Below are 21,124 nucleotides of genomic sequence, written 5' to 3'. Positions count from 1 at the left end.
TGTAATTTTAGATCTAGCTTTTTATTATAACAGTTTTATACAATAAATAATATATAACTTGAAAGTTGTATCAGTCTGAAGGAACTATTAAGTCACACACATTTTTGTCATACCAGCATTATCCTTATTACTGAGGTAGTCTGTTGGTAAAATTCCTTCTAAAATTGTAAATTTTCTCCTTACTAGACCAATGACATGCTCCACATGGATGCGGACAGATGCAATTTTTCTTGTTGCCTCAATTTCTAAAGGACCAAGCTGCTTTTTCCCTTTGCAAAAGCAGGCATCTTAACTTCTGCATGATATTAATTTTTCATTTTTAAGACCTACCAGACTTATCCTCGATATCCATTTTCTTCTTTCCTCTGACAACCTTCGAGTTTCTTCTCCTTGATGGCTGATTATCTTTGGAAAGCGAAAGTAGGACTTGTTCCCTCTGGCAGAACCAGAGGGGTGGCCAGGGTGGCATGTGCCACCCCTGATATCTGATTGGCCACCCCAGGTGCCACCCCAAAATTTTATTCGCTGGCTTCTTTTTAATATCGAGGACGAGGACAATACTTCCAGAGTTCACACCACTACACACAACGGGATCTACGTGAAAGAACAACACATGCTGAAGTAAGTTTTAAATAAAACTTGCTTTGGGTTTAGGTCATTTTGTGATATTTATGTGGGATGGTTAAAATTAGCATCTGTTTGTTTCAAAAAGGGAAATGTGCTCTAAATAAATTATAGCTAGCGAAAATCTTACCTATACAGCAACAGCATTAACATTAGCTAGCCGTGAAGCATGTTTAACCATCTGAAACAATCCATGGCTAATCTTGACCATCCTACATAAATATCACACAGTTTTACTGAAATATCATATAATGTGTATTGACTGCGCTCTATCATAGTACATGTTGTGATATTTATGTCGGATGATTAAGACTAGTTTGAGAAATTATAGCTAGCTAGCGTTACTCAACGTGGCCTACTACAGTAGCATCAACGTTACCTGTGGAGCATGTTTAACCATCTGAAACAATCAAAGGCTAATCTTGACCATCCGGCATAAATATTACACAATTTTACTGAAATATCATAAATTATATATTAACTGCGCTAACCCAGCCACTGAGGATGCACAAGCCAGTGCATCCTTAGTGCCGGTCCCAAGCCTGGACAAATGGGGAGGGTTGCGTCAGGAAGGGCATCTGGCGTAAAATATTTGCCAAATCAAATATGCGGATCATAAATAATACTTACATACCGGATCGGTCGAGGCCCGGGTTACCAACGACCGCCACCGGTACTGTTAACCAGCAGGGTGTCGGTGGAAACTATGCTACTGTTGGGCGAAGGAGAAGAAGAGGGGGAAAGCATGTCCAGAGGCAGCTAGAGAGGAGGAAGGGTAGGCATGTGGAGGTGAGAGTTGGAACTTTGAATGTTGGCACTATGACTGGTAAAGGGAGAGAGCTGGCTGACATGATGGAAAGAAGAAAGGTAGGCATACTGTGTGTGCAAGAGACCAGGTGGAAGGGGAGTAAGGCCAGGAGTATCGGAGGTGGCTTCAAACTCTTCTACCATGGTGTGAATGGGAGGAGTAATGGGGTAGGGGTAATTCTGAAGGAAGAGTATGTCAAGAGCGTGTTGGAGGTGAAGAGAGTGTCAGACAGAGTGATGAGTATGAAGCTGGAAATTGAAGGTTTATTGCTGAATGTTATCAGCGCATATGCCCCGCAAGTTGGGTGTGAGATGGATGAAAAAGAAGAATTCTGGAGTGAGTTGGATGACATGGTGGAGAGGGTACCCAAGGAGGAGAGTGGTGATTGGAGCGGACTTCAATGGACATGCTGGTGAAGGGAACAGAGGTGATGAGGAGGTGATGGGAAGGTATGGAGTCAAGAAGAGAAATGTGGAAGGACAGATGGTGGTGGATTTTGTGAAAAGGATGGAAATGGCTGTGGTGAATACATATTTCAAGAAGAGGGAGGAACACAGGGTGACATACAAGAGTGGAGGAAAGTGCACACAGGTGGACTATATCTTATGTAGAAGGCGCCATCTAAAAGGGATTGGAGACTGCAAGGTGGTGACAGGGGAGAGCGTAGCTAGGCAGCATCGGATGGTGGTCTGTAGGATGACTTTGGAGACCAAGAAGAGGAAGCGAGTGAAGACACAGCCGAAGATCAAATGGTGGAAGTTGAAGAAGGAAGACTGTTGTGTGGAGTCCAGGCAGGAGTTAAGACAGGCACTGGGTGGTAGTGAAGAGTTGCCAGATGGCTGGACAACCACTGCAGAAATAGTGAGGGAGACAGCTAGGAAGGTACTTGGTGTGTCATCAGGACAGAGGAAGGAAGACAAGGAGACTTGGTGGTGGAATGAGGAAGTACAGCAAATTATACAGAGGAAAATGTTGGCAAAGAAGAAGTGGGATAGTAAGAGAGATGAAGAAAGTAGACAGGAGTACAAGGAGATGCAGCGTAAAGCAAAGAGAGAGGTGGCAAAGGCAAAGGAAAAGGCGTATGGTGAGTTGTATGACAGATTAGACACTAAGGAAGGAGAAAAGGACTTGTACCGATTGGCTAGACAGAGGGACCAAGCTGCAAAGGATGTGCAGCAAGTTAGGGCAATCAAGGATAGAGATGGAAATGTGCTGACAAGCGAGGAGAGTGTGCTAAGAAGGTGGAAGGAATACTTTGAGGGGCTGATGAATGAAGAAAATGAGAGAGAGAGAAGGTTGGATGATGTAGGGATAGTGAATCAGGAAGTTCAGCGGATTAGCAAGGAGGAAGTGAGGGCAGCTATGAAGAGGATGAAGAGTGGAAAGGCAGTTGGTCCTGATGACATACCTGTGGAGGCATGGAGATGTTTAGGAGAGATGGCAGTGGAGTTTTTAACTAGATTGTTTAACACAATCCTGGAAAGTGAGAGGATGCCTGAGGAGTGGAGAAGAAGTATACTGGTAGCGATTTTCAAGAACAAGGGCGATGTGCAGAACTCTAACAACTACAGAGGTATAAAGTTGATCAGCCACAGCATGAAGATTTGGGAAAGAGTAATAGAAGCTAGGTTAAGAGGAGAGGTGATGATCAGCGAGCAGCAGTATGAGTTCATGCCACGAAAGAGCACCACAGATGCGATGTTTGCTTTGAGAATGTTGATTGAGAAGTATAGAGAAGGCCAGAAAGAGCTGCATTGTGTCTTTGTAGATTTAGAGAAAGCTTATGACAGAGTGCCGAGAGAGGAGGTGTGGTATTGTATGAGGAAGTCAGGAGTTGCAGAGAAGTATGTAGGAGTGGTGCAGGGTACGTATGAGGGCAGTGTGACGGTGGTGAGGTGTGCGGTTGGAATGACAGATGGGTTCAAGGTGGAGGTGGGATTACATCAAGGATCAGCTCTGAGCCCTTTCTTGTTTGCAATGGTGATGGACAGGTTGACGGACAAGATCAGGCAGGAGTCTCCATGGACGATGATGTTCGCGGATGACATTGTGATCTGTAGTGAGAGTAGGGTGCAGGTTGAGGAGAGCCTGGAGAGGTGGAGGTATGCACTGGAGAGAAGAGGAATGAAAGTCAGTAGGAGCAAGACAGAATACCTATGCGTGAATGAGAGAGAGGACAGTGGAATGGTCAGGATGCAAGGAGTGGAGGTGACAAAGGCATTTGAGTTTAAATACTTGGGGTCAACTGTCCAAAGTAACGGGGAGTGCAGTAGAGAGGTGAAAAAGAGAGTGCAGGCAGGTTGGAGTGGGTGGAAAAGTGTGTCAGGAGTGATTTGCGACAGAAGGGTACCAGCAAGAGTTAAAGGGAAAGTTTACGAGATGGTTGTGAGACCAGCTATGTTATATGGTTTGGAGACAGTGGCACTGACGAAAAGACAGGAGGCGGAGCTGGAGGTGGCAGAGTTGAAGATGCTAAGATTTTCGCTGGGAGTAACAAAGAAGGACAGGATTAGGAATGATTATATTAGAGGGACCGCTCAGGTTGGACAGTTTGGAGACAAAGCAAGAGAGGCAAGATTGAGATGGCTTGGACATGTGTGGAGGAGAGATGCTGAGTATATTGGGAGAAGGATGCTGAATATGGAGCTGCCAGGGAAGAGGAGAAGAGGAAGGCCAAAGAGGAGGTTTATGGATGTGGTGAGGGAAGACATGCAGGTGGCTGGTGTGACAGAGGAAGACGCAGAAGACAGGAAGAAATGGAAACGGATGATCCGCTGTGGCGACCCCTAATGGGAGCAGCCAAAAGTAGTAGTAGTAGTAGATATATTAACTGCGCTATATCAGAGCTCATTTTGCGATTTATGTGGGATGGTTAAGATTAGTCCCTGATTATTTCAGATGGGTAAATGTGCTCCAGAGCTAATGCCACTGTCTTATTTTGGCATAGGGTCAAAAACAATCATGAAAAGAAAGGGAATTTCAGATTTCTTTATAAAAAAGAAAAAATCAGATCAGGTGGTCACAGACCCCAGCCCTTGCATAACCACCGGACCCAAGAGCAGCTCCCTACCCGAGGATAGTAATGCTGAGAGTCAGTGTGGTCAGGCTTCACAGGTCCAGGAGCGTAGCCCTCCACCATCAGGTCAGAGCATCTACCAGACAGCCAGTCACACATGCCCAGTTCAGAATTTAAGTATAGTTTCAACTAGCAACAATAGTTGATTTTTGTCAGATTGAGCCTCACTTTACTATGTTGATTCTTGTGTTTTTGTTTTAATGGCCGTGGCATTTGTATTGTGATTATACGCTGATGGTTCTTGTGTTAATGATGACACAGAGACCTCTGCTTCTGAGGGAGACAGCGAGGGAGACATCGAGCCCTTTCAAGTGTTACTGCATCAAGGAGTGCTGTTTGTTCTAGGAGGACCCCATGATAGGCCTCTACTTTAAAACTACAAATTTTAGTTGGCAGCTGTTGGTATGCAATATTGTTGATTCTTCAATTACACATTTCCATAGAGATATGACACATTGTTTAATGTGCATTCCAGACATATCAAGATCCAGAGACGAGGGTCTTGTACAGCCATCTTTGAAGTCTTTTCCTAGGACGCAGCATGGTACAAGGAAGAGGGGTTTTAACAGCTCTAGGTACAAAGAAAATCTATGGGTTAAATATTTTATTAGTCAAGATTCAACCTATTGTTTTGCTTGTAGGCATTTTTCGCTTCCAAATACACCTCAATCTGCCTTCACATCAAACGCAGGCTTTTGTAACTGGAAAAAGGCACTGTTCAAAGATTCTGGTTTTAAGCTACATTCTAAGGCAGAGCATCATATTAATGCAATGTATGCATGGAATCAACATAAAAGGGCCAGAGAAAGCAACTAATTAATCATGGATAGCACAAATGAGGACCGTAAAAAGAAAGTTGAGGAAAACTGTACTTACATGAAAACTATTGCAGATGTGCTACTATTAACTGCCACTCAAAATATAGCACAGAGAGGTCAGAGAGTCTGATGATGACTCTCACAGCAACGGCAATTTTTTAACAATCTTAGAAGAAATAGCGAAGCATGACCCTCTCAGAGAAGAAGATGAACGAAACTGGCAATGCCAAGTACACAAGTCACCTAATACAGAACGAAGTTTTTGAGACATTAGCTGAGATGGTACAAAGTGAAATAATGAGAGAAGTGAAATCAAGTGAAGTATTCAGTGTAATTGCAGATGAAACAAAAGATTTGAAGAAAAAGGAACAAATGTCTTTAGTTGTGAGATACTATTACAACGGGACTATCCACAAGAGCTTTTTACAATTTAAGTCCGCTGAAAGGTTAGCTGCTGAAGGTCTCTCGAAAATTATTATTGATTGCCTTGAAAAACATGGACTAGACTACAGAAATAATCTTGTGGGGCGAGGGTATGACGGCGCTTCAGTCATGAGTGGTAAGCATTCTGGTGTGGCTACATGAATCAAAAGTAGTGCATGATTTGCTTTTCATGTGCACTGTAATGCCCATTGTTTGAACTTAGTTCTTGTTGACGCTGTAAATATGTGCCTGAGGCAGTTAACTTTTTTTCTCTTCTGCAGAAGCTTTATAATTTTGTATCTGCCTCTTATGTGCATCTCAAGCAGCTTGCTGCTCAGAAAGAGCTCTATCCTCAGCAGCAGCCCAGGGAACTACAAAGACTAACTGATACTAGGTGGGCATGCAGATACATGGCATGCCGCAATCTGAGGGACAGTCTTTCAGAAGTTCTGAGACTGCTATAAGATATTACACTTGAAAATAGTGGCGATAGATCAGTGGAGGCAAAGGGCCTTCTTTGTCAGATAGATTTACACTTCATAGGGCTTTTAGTTACCTTTTGTAAAGTACTAGGTGATGCCAAATGTCTTTCTGGCATGCTTCAATCCAGCTCTCTTGACCTAGCAAGGGCTGTGGATCTAGTAGATGCCCTGAAAAACACATTACAGGACTGCAGAAGTGAGGGTTACTTTGGGGACTTGTGGAAAGAGGTCAAAGAGATTGCAGAACACTGCAAAATAAGGGTTCAAACAGGGTGTAAGAGACAGCCTACTACAAGCTCAAGAGTCCACAGCTCACTTATGATGAGCACTGTAGGACAGAAAAATAGTGACCAAAGGGAGGATCGAGCTTCCAAAGGACTATCTTTTATCAGGTGCTTGACTGTGTCACAGCTGAGCTGCAGGGGCATTTTTCAAAGAAGAATTGTGAGATAATGCAAGGGGTCCGGTCTCTCAACCAAAAGAGTACAACATTGTTGAGTGAGGATCCTCTGTTTGCCTTTGCTCAGACTTTTGAGTCCGATTTAGAAGACCTCAAACACGAGGTTCATCAAACCAAGTGGCTTCTTGAAAGGAGAGGGAAAAGTGGAATGGACAGACTGTCTACACTCCTTGACTTTGTTGTGTTTCTAGAACCATACAAAGAGGTCTGTAAAGAGCTATTTCAACTTTATAAGATTTCTGTTGTTACACCAGTCAGCAGTGCTTCCTGCGAGAGAAGCTTCTCGGCTTTAAAACTGATTAAAACCCACCTTAGGACAACAATGGCTGAAGACAGGCTAAGTCACCTCGGAATTCTCAGTGTTGAGTCAAGGAGGGCACGCTCCCTTAACATGGAGGAGTTTGTGAAACGTTTTGCCAGTTCTCACAAGAACCGCAGAATTATGCCGTATTAAAAATACCTATGAAAATTTGGCACTTTGGCGGTCCCCTCTGGTCATAAAACCTGCATTGTGTAGTCCTACTAGCTAGTACACTCTAAAATGATAGCCTAGAAAAGTCAATATATAATATGTATGAGCATAAACATGATACCAGCAAAGTTGATAATATAATCTCAAAATAATATAAAATTTGTGTTTGGCCCATTATGCCTATGTTACAGTGTTAATTGGCATTGTATTTCATATTATTGGAAAGCCTGTTTGTCAGCCTTTACAATGATGTCCAGCTTGTAGTGATCATGCATATGTGGAATGAGCAGCACAGCTGTTAATGTGGGTAGCACTCTACCAATACTTAGCAGTGTATTCTACTGTTGGTACCATTTTTTTTTGGATTGGTTTTAATCAGTAAAAAGGATTAAAAAAACATATTTCCAATCTTACACTTAATTAATTTACTACACTATCAGGAGCCTCAACAGCAGGTGGAAGATCCATATGCTGCCACAACAGCCTGGCACCTCCTCCTCATGCTGGTCACCAACCTGGTCACATATTGCTGTGGGATGGCATTCCATTCCTCAACCAGGATTCTTTGCAGGTCAGCAAGCATGATTGTGTTGGTCACTTTAAGATGGACAGCATTTCCAAGCTGATCCCAGTGTTTTTAATTGGGTTAAGGTCTAGACTCTTGTGACCAGGTTGGTGACCAGCATGAGGAGGAGGTGCCAGGCTGTTGTGGCTGTGTATGGATCTTCCACTCAAAAATGGTAATTGATTGCCTTGAAAAACATGGTCTAGACTACAGAAATAATATTGTGGGGTAGGAGCTCTATCCTCAGCAGCAGTCCAAAGATGAACTGATGTTAGGTAGGCATTGTGGATAAATGCAATGGTGTGATGTTGAATAATGATGATTACTTGTGGATAAATGCAATGGTGTGATGATTACAACGTATTGACGTATTGATTGGAATAAGGGATATAAGGATAGATTAATCATTGGGAAATCATATGCATAAGGAACAAGGCTTGTTACAAGGACATGAGGGGCTATAGTGGCAGTGGAAAAGTATGGAGTATGTCAGCAGACAGAGAAATGCAGAGTAAGTTATAGGAAGAGAAGTGGGGGGCAAGAACAGGATAAGATGGATTGTGTCTATCTCCAGAGAAGGTAAAAGAGTGAGGGTCGCTAAACTTAGCGGCTCTAAATGGTAAAAGAAAACAATAAGGGTGGTGTGGCCTTGGGGGAGTAGAGACAGGATGTGCTGTGATCTGTGGTTTCGGAAATAGGAGCAGGAGGTCACAGCAGCTGCAGAAGAAGAATACTTGGAGTCCGGATATCATTGAGACAGAGATGGAGTCAGATCAACAGACCAATCACAAAGAAGACCACACATTCACGTTTAGTCAACGCTTTGTATAGTATAAAGACTGGGTCAGGGAAAGGAGAGAGAGTCAGACTTCGTGAACTGACACACTCTGTTGCTTGTCAGGGATAGGAAGATCTAGACCCAGAGCTCTGTATGCTTTATCCATTTACTGCTAAATAAAACGGATGGTTTTGAGACCGAACATCTTCTCCTATTGCTTTATCAACAAACACGCAGGACTACGCTCTCACATAGATGAAAATGAGTTGGTAGAGTGAGCTGCAGTCCAACAATTTGGTGATCCCGATGTGATAAAGAAGGAGAAGTCACGGATTGACCACAGAAGTAAAAGACAACGGATAACTGCAGTGTGATGGCAACAACAAGCGGCCGCTGAAAAAAACTAAGGTAAACAGACGCCTGTTTTATCGACGTTCTGTTATTGGCTATACCAAATTGTGTGTTGTCATTATACGACAAGTGTCCTAGTTAAAGTAGATGAATAAAGCATTGAAATAAATTGTGCACGGGTTTAAAGTCCCAGGGGTTAGAGGCCCTTGAAAGCAACAACAGTACTGAAAAGAAGACATGCGGGTTTAGAGACCCATGGGTTAAAATCCCATAAAAGCAGCACATGCACGTGGGAAATACGGACGGGTTTAGAGACCCATGGGGATAAAAGTCTCCATAAAAGCGGCGCATGTCCGTATAAGGGGTTAGAGGCCCGAGTGAGTAGGTTTAGAGACCCTTGGGGTTTAAAAAAAAAACAGAAGTCCCCATAAAAGCAGCGCTCACTGGTTTATGATATGTGCTGTGTTTTAACGGCAAGTGTGAATGTTTGATATTTTGTATGATTAAAAAGTGTGCTGTTTGATAAAACTGTGTATAAGGGTGGTAGAAACTCAGTAGTGTCTCAGAAAGGAAGGAGGTAGTGTCTCAGTGAGAAAGAATCAGCAGTGGAAACCTAACAAGTGTCAACGTAAACTGCCTGATAAAACTCACTGATTGGGTCAGTTGCTCGGGACGTATGTGCCATACAAACTGACTGGCTACTGAACTCTTCTCTGATTGGGTTGGTTGCTCAGAACGCAAGTGTCACACAAACCAGCTGGCTACTGAGTGGGGACAGATAAAACACAATGGAAGGGGAATCTGACAGGGAGGGTGAAGAATATGGAGGTTGCCCTCCCAATGTTATGTTGACCGTTAAGCAACAATGGGAAAGAACCAGGAGTCAAATTTTTGCAGGGCTATCTAAGAACAAGCGAGACACCAAGACTGGGGTGTATGTCAGTATATGGAAAGACTTACAAACACAGGGTAAGGTCCCCAAAGAGGAGGAAAGGAAGAGATTGATATTATACCTAGGGAAGGCAGAAAAACAAGCTAAAAAGAAAGCAGATGAACACTGGAAGGCGGAACAAGTTTCCATGTTAGTTAAAAGAAAATGGAAGAAAGACGGAGAGGAAAATGAACAGAGAAGAGCCCACTTACACAACATGACCTTAGCTTGCATGACAGTAGAAATGAATCAAAAACACTCAGAAATAACCAAAAGAAAAAGATAAAGGAAATGAAATGAAAAAACAGAAGCATCGGCGCCAATATATCCCAAAATACCCGCAATACAACCCCCTCCTTATCCCACACTGCAAATGCCACTCATGCATGTGGAAGAAGGAGTAATGAAAATGACAGCAATAGGAGAGGAGGACTACAGAGTGGCTAGGGGGAGGTTAAAGGAAGGAGTAAAAAGGAGTATATTAGAGGTGGAGGACCTGGAGAGGGAGACAGAGCGCTGGGTGCAGGAAACCAGAAAAGTGAGTAGGACAATACATGAACAGATAAGCGGACAGGAAGAGATAAACCAGGCAAGAAGCTCACCCACGACAGGGCCAGAAGCATGCTCCACCCCATACGGGGGAGGAGCAGGACAGGGGAGGATACAGAGTCAGGGGGTTGAAACAATGGATGGGTTCCAGGAGAGACAGCTATATAAAAGGACCCCAAACGGGGGATGTGTATCAACCATTCTCATTCACAGACATGAATTGCATCCTGGATAAGATGCCCCCTCCCACTGAGGTAGGAGGGCCCTGGATGGAGAAATTTTGCCAACACGCCTTGGGACACAAATTAGCTATGGGAGACTGGAGAACACTATTGGGAAAACAACTAGCTATGCGGGAAATACAGCAGATTGAGGCTGCGGCAGGCACTAGTTATCGACCAGATTCAGAACCATTTACCAGACAAGCCACAGTTGTGGGAAGGGCAATGAGGGATAAATTCCCCATTCCTCCCGGAGCAATGCATTCACTGACCTTTTCCATGAAAGACGGAGAAGACATGTCAGCATTTTTAGGCAGATGCAAAGGCATATGGACAGAAGCCATCCAGGTTCAGGACAGTTACAGACCACACTGTTTAGAAAAGCTGTTATGGCTAGAATGCCCAAAGCAGTACAAGATGCCATGGAGGGCAATCCAGACATCCCAGGCTGCTCTACTGAGCAATGGGAAAAACATCTGATTCATCATATGAAAAGACACAAGGCTACACAGGATGAGGATAGACAGAGCACAGAGTTAGCCCAGGTGCAGCTCCTAAAGCTGCAATTGGATGAGGCAAGGAAAAAGGTAAATGATGCTAAAAAGACAAACCAAAAGGTAGCCAATCAGATGGTTCAACAGCCGCCACCACAAAACTACACCCCACATTTGTACCCAGTGCCTGAATGGGTGCCTAGTTCCCCTTATGGGGGCAGGCCTGTAGGAGTAACAGGAGGCATGAGAGGTAGCGGGAGGGGTCGCGGAGGACCCAGAGGTATGCCACCTACATGCTTTGGATGTGGCCAGCCTGGACACTGGAGAAGGGAGTGTCCCGTGCTGTGGGGACCCAGGGGAGGTCAAGGTCCAGTCAGCAACAGGGGTGGTTATGTGCAGCCCCCGGTCCAAGGGCAGCCTCCAGTTATGGTTCCACTTCATCAAGCCCCTCATGCAGCAGCAGCTCCACCGCAGGGACAATATCCCCAAACCATGCAGGGTTGTCAGGGGTATGAGTACTGAAGGGGCCTGGGAACTCAAGGGCAGGTGGGACTGGCAGAACCCTACCTGTAAATAAGGGTAATGGACATGGATCTGCATTTCCTAGTTGACACAGGTGCAAGGTTTTCCACTATCACGTGCACCATGTCTCGGTCCAACCTTTCATCCTCCAGCTAGTAGGGTTCTCGGGTAAACCAGAAAATCTGTCGTTGACGACACCTCTGACTACCATGGTGGCAGGACATACTTTTTTACATAAATACATTTCATCACCAGCGTGCTCAGTCAATTTGATGGGGCGGGATGTGTTGGTGAGGTGTGGGGCATCAGTCATGTGTGGGCCAGAGGGACTGGTAGTGACTTTTCCCAATGGGTATTCTGTGAACTGTTCTCTGTCAATGATCCAGTCCAGCTCTCAAATGTTGTTGTCAGCTGATGTTTCACCCACGGCTGAAGGACTCTGGGCAGATATATACTGGGGACTCCTAGAACCAGGAAGCAAGCAAAGCAAAGGCGTACAGACTCTGTATTATCAGTGGCGGCCGTGGGTCCAAATGCTACATCCCTACTCCCCTCCAACCAACCCCCTCCATGTTACTCTGTACTATGATAGGGACGGGGATGAAATTTATCAGCAAACTTTTTACAATGACATTGAAGGGACACAGTGGGAAGTATTGTCTAGCTGTACTTTAGTGGGGAACGAAGGTGTGGCAGCTGCTGTTGAATTGACACCAGAACAATTTGAGTGGTATGAGATGTCTGAAGAGGCAGTGCCCCATATCACCTTAGCAGTGCATGTTAAACACCAGGCTAGAGATCTTGGGCTGATGTGCAAGTGTCTGATGGCACTGACAGACTGGGTTTGGACCCAACTCCCTGAATTACAGTACTCCCCATCCGAAAAAGCTTACAGGATAATGCACAAGACGGCTGACAAAGTGCTGTTAGAACATAGACAAATAGAGAGATTTCATGGCAGAGAGAAGGATGATCACTCTGACGCCGCAAGCATGATAGACACTCTCCCTGAGGCGTTATGGTCAGCAGGCCCAACTGATGTAGGCCACTGCAAGAATGTTGATCCAATCTCTTTTGAATTGACAGATCACACTCCGATCTGGCAGAAACAGTACTCCCACAAACCTGAGGCAGAAGCAGGGATCACAGATACTATTGAGGGACTGTTGGCAACGGGGGTGTTGGAGCCCTCAGAATCTGGCTGGAACACACCTATTTTACCAGTACAGAAGCAAAATACAGGGAAATATAGAATGGCTCACGACCTTAGACGGGTCAATAGTATTGTGTCAACTCCTACAGTCCCAGTACCAAATCCATACACTGCTATGTCTGCACTGTCCCCAGAACACAAATGGTTTTCCTGTATTGATCTGGCCAATGCATTTTTCTGCCTACCACTAGCTGACCATGTGAGAGACATCTTCTCGTTTACCTATAAAGGCCAACAGCTAAGGTATACGAGGGTTCCCCAGGGTTTCATCTTGTCTCCTGGGCTGTTCAATCAGGTTCGGAAACAGCAGCTCACTGATCTCACCCTCCCAAAGGGGGTGGTGTTGATTCAGTATGTGGATGACATCCTTCTGGCAGCTCCAGATCATGTCTCCTGCCTAGCAGCCACCAAATCCCTATTAACTCAGCTGTATCACATTGGGTTCAAAGTTTCAAAAACCAAACTCCAGTGCTGCAGACAGATGGTCTTGTTCCTGGGGAGAATTATCTCTAGTAGAGTAACAGGTGTGTCCCCAGCCCATAGATCCTCAATCCTACACCATCCTAAACCAGTCACAGTGAAAGACATGCTCTCATTCCTGGGGTTGACGGGCTACAGCAGACAGTACATAGCATCATATGGGGAACTCACGCACCCCTTAAGGGCCATGGTCAATGAGCAGGGGATGAGAAATTTGCCAGCATGCTTACAATGGACCACCGAAGCAGAGAACAACTTCATTTCCCTCAAACAGGCTCTCACAAACGCTGCTGATTTAGCACTGCCTGACTACAAAGAGCCATTCTATCCGGATGTTTCAGAAAAATCACATATGGTAAATGGTGTTCTTTTTCAGAAAAAAGGGGGAGGTAGGCAGGTGATGATGTATGCAAGTGTGACACTCGATCCAACAGAAAATAGACATCCACCATGCACAAGACATGCAGCAGGGGTAGCAAAAATTCTGCAAAAAGTAGCATAAATAGTCATGGGACATGCTATAACAGTCCTGACAACACGCAGCATAGTGGCCTGTGTGAACTCAGCAGCATTCACCATGACATCATTAAGACAGACAAGGTTGGAAAAAATCCTCAATGCACCACACATAACGTTCACACACGAGAGAGTCAACATGGCAGATAACATGGGGGAAGGTGAATCACATGTGTGTGAAGAAAGAGTACAGAAAGATGTTAAGGTCAGAGCAGATTTATGGGCAAAACCCTTAGCTGACCCAGAGGAAGTGCTGTTCACAGATGGCTGTTGTTACAGACATCCCACGGGGGGACTGAGGGCAGCATATGCAGTGGTAAGACAAACAGATGAAGGGTTTGAGGAGGTAGTGACAGGGGGAGTAATAGGAAAAGAATCAGCGCAGCTAGCTGAATTACAGGGAATGATAGCAGCATTAGAATGGGCAGAAGGGAAAAAAGTAAACATCTACACAGACTCGGCATACATGGTAGGAGCAATACAGGTGGAGCTCAGTCAGTGGATCAGAGTGTCTGACTTTCCGTCAGTTTGGAGAAATCCGATGACGACTTTATAGTTCAGTGTCTTTATTTCAACAGTGACGGTTACAATCATACAGTAGCTAGCTCCGCAGTAGTGACTCATCTGAGTGCTAAACATAGACTGACGATTATGTGGTTCCCCTGCGTCCTCATGCGTCAGATGGACCAATCAGCTTGCAGCTAACTTAAGAGCCAATAGGAGTGCTTTATATCACATCCTTATAGCCAAACGGGCTATTATATTCTAGAGAATATTATATCCCCCTTCTTAAGAAATTGAAATCAAACATTAGACTCCCAACATTAGTAGCACATGTCCTATATCAAACATATGAACAATCCGGGCGAAAGAAAACACATTTTATAGTAATCACTGATAGAGTCACTACTCTTAATAAAACAGGTAATATCATTCATTCAATATTACTGTATGCATATTAAACTACGGTAAGTAATCAAACACTTAAGAGGTAATACAAATCACAAGAACATTTACAATAATTTTTTTTTTTTAGATAAGGGCAGCGATCCGCCTACACCCTTGTACATTACAGGTCCAGAACCTCTCTGGGCTTCACTGCTCATCCATACCTTGTCTGGTAGGGGACAGTCTCTGAGGCTGTCTCAGCTGCTGCATGTGAGACGTGTGGTGTGTTGTGAATTGTGAGTTGACCAGATTTCTCATCAGTGCCTGTGTTGGTGTGAGTGTCCGTGTGTGTTTCTTTTGTGTCCAGGAGGTGACGTCTGTTTCGTCTGTACTCCTGTCCTTCAGCTGTGCGGACGTGGTAGGATCTGTTGGTATCCGCTGGCTGGATGACAACTGCTGGTTTCCAACAGCCGTGCTCCTGGAGTCTGATGTGTTGTCCTTCGTGCAGCTGTGACATCGGCTTTCCTGACCTGTCGTAGTACCATTTCTGCTGCAGCTGACGTTGGACTCTCCTGGCGTGCGTCTCTGTGACTGTTGACCTTGGGCTGAAGCTGCTGATGTGTGTTGGGTAGAATTGAGCGTAGACGACGACTCATGAGCAGCTGGGCTAGTGATCTGGTGATCTGAAGCTGTCGACAGGTGTGTCCCGATACTCAAGCAGACTCAGGTAGGGGTCTCTCTGGTCAGCCTTGGCCTTTTCCATCAGCAACTTGGCGATCTGTACTGCTTTTTTGGCGAGGCCGTTGCTTTGGGGATAATGCAGACTGGTAGTCGTGTGGGTGAACTCCCAAGTCTTCACGAAGGTCTCAAACTCCATACTTGAGTACTGAGGTCCATTATCCGAAATAACAGTCTCAGGTACGCCGTGTCTGGCGAAGGTTGCCTTCAGCTTGCGTATCACAGCTGAGGATGTTGTGCTGTGTAGCTTGTCGAGTTCGAAGTATGTGCTGTAATAGTCCACTGTGACGATGTAATTGTCATGATTCCAGGTTAACAAGTCAGTAGCGACTACTTGCCATGGCCTGTCCGGGATCTTGTGGCTGATCATGGGCTCTTTAGTGTTTGACGGTCTGTAGGTGAGACAGGTGGGGCACTGTCCAACCATCTCCTCGATCTGCTTGTTCATACCAGGCCAGAACACTATGTCACGGGCTCTCTGCTTGCATTTCTCCATGCCCCTGTGTCCTGTGTGTATCCGGGATAACATCTCTGCGCGGAGCGAGGTAGGTATGATGATTTTCTCGCCTTTAAACAAAATGTTATTCATCTCTGACAGTTCATCTCGGTGGTTCCAGTATTCTGCAACTCTCTGAGGGCATCTTCTCCTCTCCTCAGGCCATCCTTCTCTGATTGTCTCTCTCAGCATTGTCAGCTGTGTGTCTGTGGCAGTCGCAGCTCTGATCTCTGTCAGTTTCGTGTCACTGACCAGCAGGCCACTGCACACTCTATGTACCTGCATGTCCATGCCTTCTCTGAGGCTGTCAGCTTGGTCTGTGAGTGACTTGCGGGACAGCGTGTCTGCCACGTGGATCTCCTTGCCTGGTCTGTGCACGATGGTGAAGTCATACCGCTGTAGCTGGAGGATCATCCGCTGTAGTCTCGGAGGCGCTGCTGCGAGTGGTTTCCTCATAATGGACTCAAGCGGTTTGTGGTCACTCTCCACGATGACATGATGCCCATAGATGTATTGGCGAAAACGCTTACATCCGAACAGAGTAGCATATAGCTCTTTCTCTATTTGTGCGTAATTGACTTCACTGTCATTTAGCGATTTGGATGCATATCCAATGGGCTTTTCTTCCTGTAGCAGGACTGCACCTAGTCCGTACTTCAATGCGTCGACTTGTAGTCTGAGCTCTTTACCAGGGTCATAGTAGGCTAAGACTGGTCATGGTTCGCGTGTGATCACTTCTTTCATCTTCCTGAAAGCTTCGTCATGCTGCGCATTCCATCTGAATTCACTTGACTCCTTCAGCAGGTGACGCATGGGTGTGTTGATGTCTGAGAGCATCGGGGCAAACTTGGACAGATAGTTAACCATACCGAGGATTGTCTCCAACTCACCCTTGTCCTTGGGTGGCTCCATGTCTCTCACAGCTGCAATCTTGGCTGGGTCAGGCTTGACTCCATCCTTTGTGATGCAATGCCCAAAATAGCTGACCTCGGCAGCACAGATCGTGCTCTTCTCCGGGTTGAGTTTCACTCCTCGCTCTCTGGAGCACTGCAACATGGCTCGGAGGTTGCGGTCGTGCTCCTCCTTGCTCTTTCCATATACGAGGACATCATCCACTATGGCTGTGACTCCTTGTAGACCTTCGTAGGTCTCATCAACCTTCCGTTGAAACTCGTCCTTGGCGGAGATCAACCCAAAAGGTAGACGAAGGAAACGGTATCTTCCGAACGCCGTGTTGAATGTTGTCAACTTGGACGTCTCTTCTGCGAGTTTTATCGCCCAGTACCCTGAGCGAGCATCAAATGACACTGAAATAGCAGGCCCCTGCCAGTTTGGAGGTGATGTCGTCGAGGGTAGGTAGAGGATAATGAGGTCGTTTCACAGCCTTGTTCAGGTCCTTCGGGTCGAGGCACACTCTGAGCTTTCCTGTGCGTGGCTTTTCTGCTGCCACCATTGAGTTGACCCATTCCGTCAGTTCGGTGACTTTCACAATAATCTGTTGCTTCTCCATGTTCTGTAGCTCCTCTTTGAGACGGTCGCGTAAGGCTACTGGAACGCGCCTCGGTGAGTGGACCACAGGTGTTACATTTGGGTCAACGTGGATTATGCATTCACCAGGAAACAGTCCTATTCCTTTGAAAACATCTGAGTACTCCTCAATGAGTGATACCTCAGGTGTGTTGGATACAGACAGTATGAGCTTGATCAGTCCAAAGTCTAGGCATGCTTTTAATCCTAGCACAGGTGGTGCCTGTGTGTCAACAACATAGAACTTCAACATTGACTGGGTGCCTTTGCACTGGCATTTCAGGTCACATTTACCTTGAATGACGAGCCGCTCACCACCGTAGCCATATAGTGGGCGAGTGGAGGGCTGCAATGCACTCTGTATTCCCAGTCTTCTGAAAGCTTGTGTGGGAATGACATTAGCTGAGGACCCAGTGTCTACTTTAAAACTGAGTGTGTTTTTATTTGGACCTACTTGCATATCCGCGAAAACTTGATCCATATTTTTACTGTCTTTACCTTGTGTCAAGGCGTCGATGAACAGCTCTCCATTGTCTGAGCATCTGTCAGACTCATTTTCCTCCACAGTGTGCACGCCTGTTCCTGGTCTGGAGAGACACACTTTAGCGAAATGGTTCCATTTGCTGCAGCTTTTGCATTGCTTGCCTTTTGCTGGGCAGGTTTCGTTTCCGCTGTGAGTCTTGTTCCCACAGTATTTGCATCTTTTACTGCGGTTGTTGTCTCTCGCTCTCCATGAGGCATTGTCTGACGCTGCGCGCCCTTTTGTGTCGTCCTCGCGCCTATTCCAATGCTTCTTCTTTGTTGCATTCCGACCGACCTCATGCACAGCCTGTTCGCGCGTGCCCGTGCTGGTGCTAGCAATGGTTTTGAGCTGTGCTTGTGATAGTTCATGAGACCTAGCAACGTCTATTTTTTTTCCCAATGTTAGCTCGGAACCGATGTTCAGTAGTTTCTCTCTCACTCTCGGTGAATGAACTCCGAAAACGATACGGTCTCTGATCTCCTCTTCACTCTCTATAATTACAGTCCCTCACAAGCAGTCTCAAATCAGTCACAAACTGTTCGAAAGGCTTGCTAGCTGCCTGTGCCCTTCCATGGAACTTATAGCGCGCGAAGATCACATTTGCTTTGGGTTTTACATAGTTCAAAACGACCGTAGTATGTTTCCAACAACTTTCCGTCCGCTTCTGAGAGCGTCCATGTATTGTAAATGTCCCGCGCATTTTCTCCTACCCAAATCAGTAGGTAGCTGCATTTTTCTTCCTCCGATTTCCTCTTTAAAGGTCCAGAAAACATCAACTCGACGTGCAGTTTAAACTTGCGCCATGCTTCGGGCAGACTGCTAGCTTCCCAGTCCATGCGGGGTGCAAGAACTCCAGCGACGTCCATTCTGACTTTTCTGTTTCTTCTTTCTTCTCCTTTTCACGCTTTTACTCTGACACCATGCCTGACTTTCTCTCTCTATGGAGGAATCCGATGACGACTTTATAGTTCAGTGTCTTTATTTCAATGGTGACGGTTACAATCATACAGTAGCTAGCTCCGCAGTAGTGACTCGTCTGAGTGCTAAACATAGACTGACGATTATGTGGTTCCCCTGCGTCCTCATGCGTCAGATGGACCAATCAGCTTGCAGCTAACTTAACAGCCAATAGGAGTGCTTGTATCACATCCTTATAGCCAAACGGGCTATTATATTCTAGAGAATATTACACAGAGCAGGATTTTTGACAGCAGCAAAAACCCCAATCAAACATGAGAAAGACATCAAGAGACTGGTAGAAACTCTAATGAAACCAACAGAGGTAGCAGTAATAAAGTGCAGAGGTCAAGACAAAACTGAAACAATGATAGCAAAAGGAAATCAGGAGGCAGACTCTGCAGCTAAAAGGGCAGCAGGTTACACAGCCCAATACATGATGATGCAGGTGGGAAAAACGGTGTATGATTTACTACCTGCCTGCGATGTAAACATGTTAATAAAGGAACAACAGAAAGCCTCTCCTCAAGAGTTCACAGTTTGGAAAGAGAGAGGGGCAACGGAATCCGAAGGAGTGTGGAGGTCGCTGGACGGTCGACCTGTGTTACCCCCAGGGTGGACGGCTTCCGTGTTACAGGAGGCGCATGGTCTAACACATTGTGGAAAGGTACAGATGCAGAGACATCTGACCCATTGGTGGCATCCATTTTTGCCTGCAATGATTGTGAACCATATCAGGGAATGTAAAATATGTACAGAATACAATATCAGGGCTACAGTAAAGCCACACGAGGGAAAATTTCCTTTGCCAAAAATGCCAGGTCAAGAAATCATAATTGATTACACTGACATGTTGGAAAGAGTAAATGGGCATAGGTACCTCTTGGTCGCCGTGGATGCATACACTGGCTGGCCAGAAGCAGTACCTGCTAAAAATGAAGATGCCAAAACGGTAATCAAATTCCTAATCAACCAATACATACCAACGCATGGGTTTCCAAAAAGAATCAGGTCAGATAATGGCACACATTTTAAGAACAAAGACCTGCAGGCAGTAGAAGGGGCCCTAGGACTGAAACATGCATTTGGAACAGTGTATCACCCCCAATCACAGGGAAAGGTGGAGAGAATGAATCAGTCCATTATAGGAAAAATAGGAAAAGTGTGTGCTCAAACAAAAATGAGTTGGGTGGATGCTCTACCCCTAGCTCTAATGTCAATTAGGAGCTCAGTAAACTCCATCACAGGTTACACTCCATATGAGTTGACAACAGGGAAGCAGTTCCCGGGACCAGGAGCTGGAATCCCAACCACGGAAAAGGAAAGAGATCCGCTGAAGTACAAACCTTACTATGACCAACTAACAGCTTTGGTGTCAGCTTTCTCAAAACAGGTTGCAGCAGAAGAGAGGAACCTAGAGGTTCAGACACCGCCCACCACGGACTGGGTTCTGCTGAAGGTGATCAAGAGGAAGTGATCGGAGCCAAGGTGGACAGGGCCCTACAAGGTGGTTGAGAGGACATCACACGCGGTCCGACTACAGGGCAAAGGAGACAGCTGGTACCACTGGAGCCAGTGTGCAGCAGCGGATTCACCCGCTAGGACACTGGAACAGATAAGAAACACCACAGTTGACTCTGAATAAGTGTAAAGACATGAGCCACTATCTGTGGCGACAGTTATTATAGCTATCACTTTTGGATAAGATTTATAGTAACCGGCTTTCCATATACTCAGGCAAGCCACAATATACTCAAGATTGGAATGAAGAATTTTGCCAGGTGCGGAAAGAATGTTCTGATATTACTATAGAAGGTCAAAAGCTCTCCCAGAAAAGGTTTTTCTAGGATACAAAGAACTGATAACCAGAACACAAGAAGGTTTTGCTTGCTAAGAATTTTTGATATATGTTGATTAAGATGTTTGACGGAACGGGAAAACCCCACCAAGCCAAATGGTGGTGGTTGGGAGTGTGCGGGATCATTTCTATAGTAATAGTTACTCCAATATTGATGTGGGAATCATCCATCAGAGACAGACACACAGATCAAAACCAACACCATAACAGAACAAAGAGGGAAGGCCAGAGCCAACCAGATTACTGCATTAAAACATATGGAGGCATAGACGTAGACTACACTCTGGGAACGAAGGTGACATTTCAATTTGACTTATGCCATGTTATTAATTGTGGGAAACGCCAGGAGAGGTG

This window comes from Lampris incognitus, chromosome 6, assembly GCF_029633865.1.
Source record: "Lampris incognitus isolate fLamInc1 chromosome 6, fLamInc1.hap2, whole genome shotgun sequence".
In the NCBI taxonomy this organism is placed as follows: Eukaryota; Metazoa; Chordata; class Actinopteri; order Lampriformes; family Lampridae; genus Lampris; species Lampris incognitus.
The sequence above is the reverse complement of the archived record's forward strand: the minus strand, read 5'-3'. Positions refer to the sequence as shown.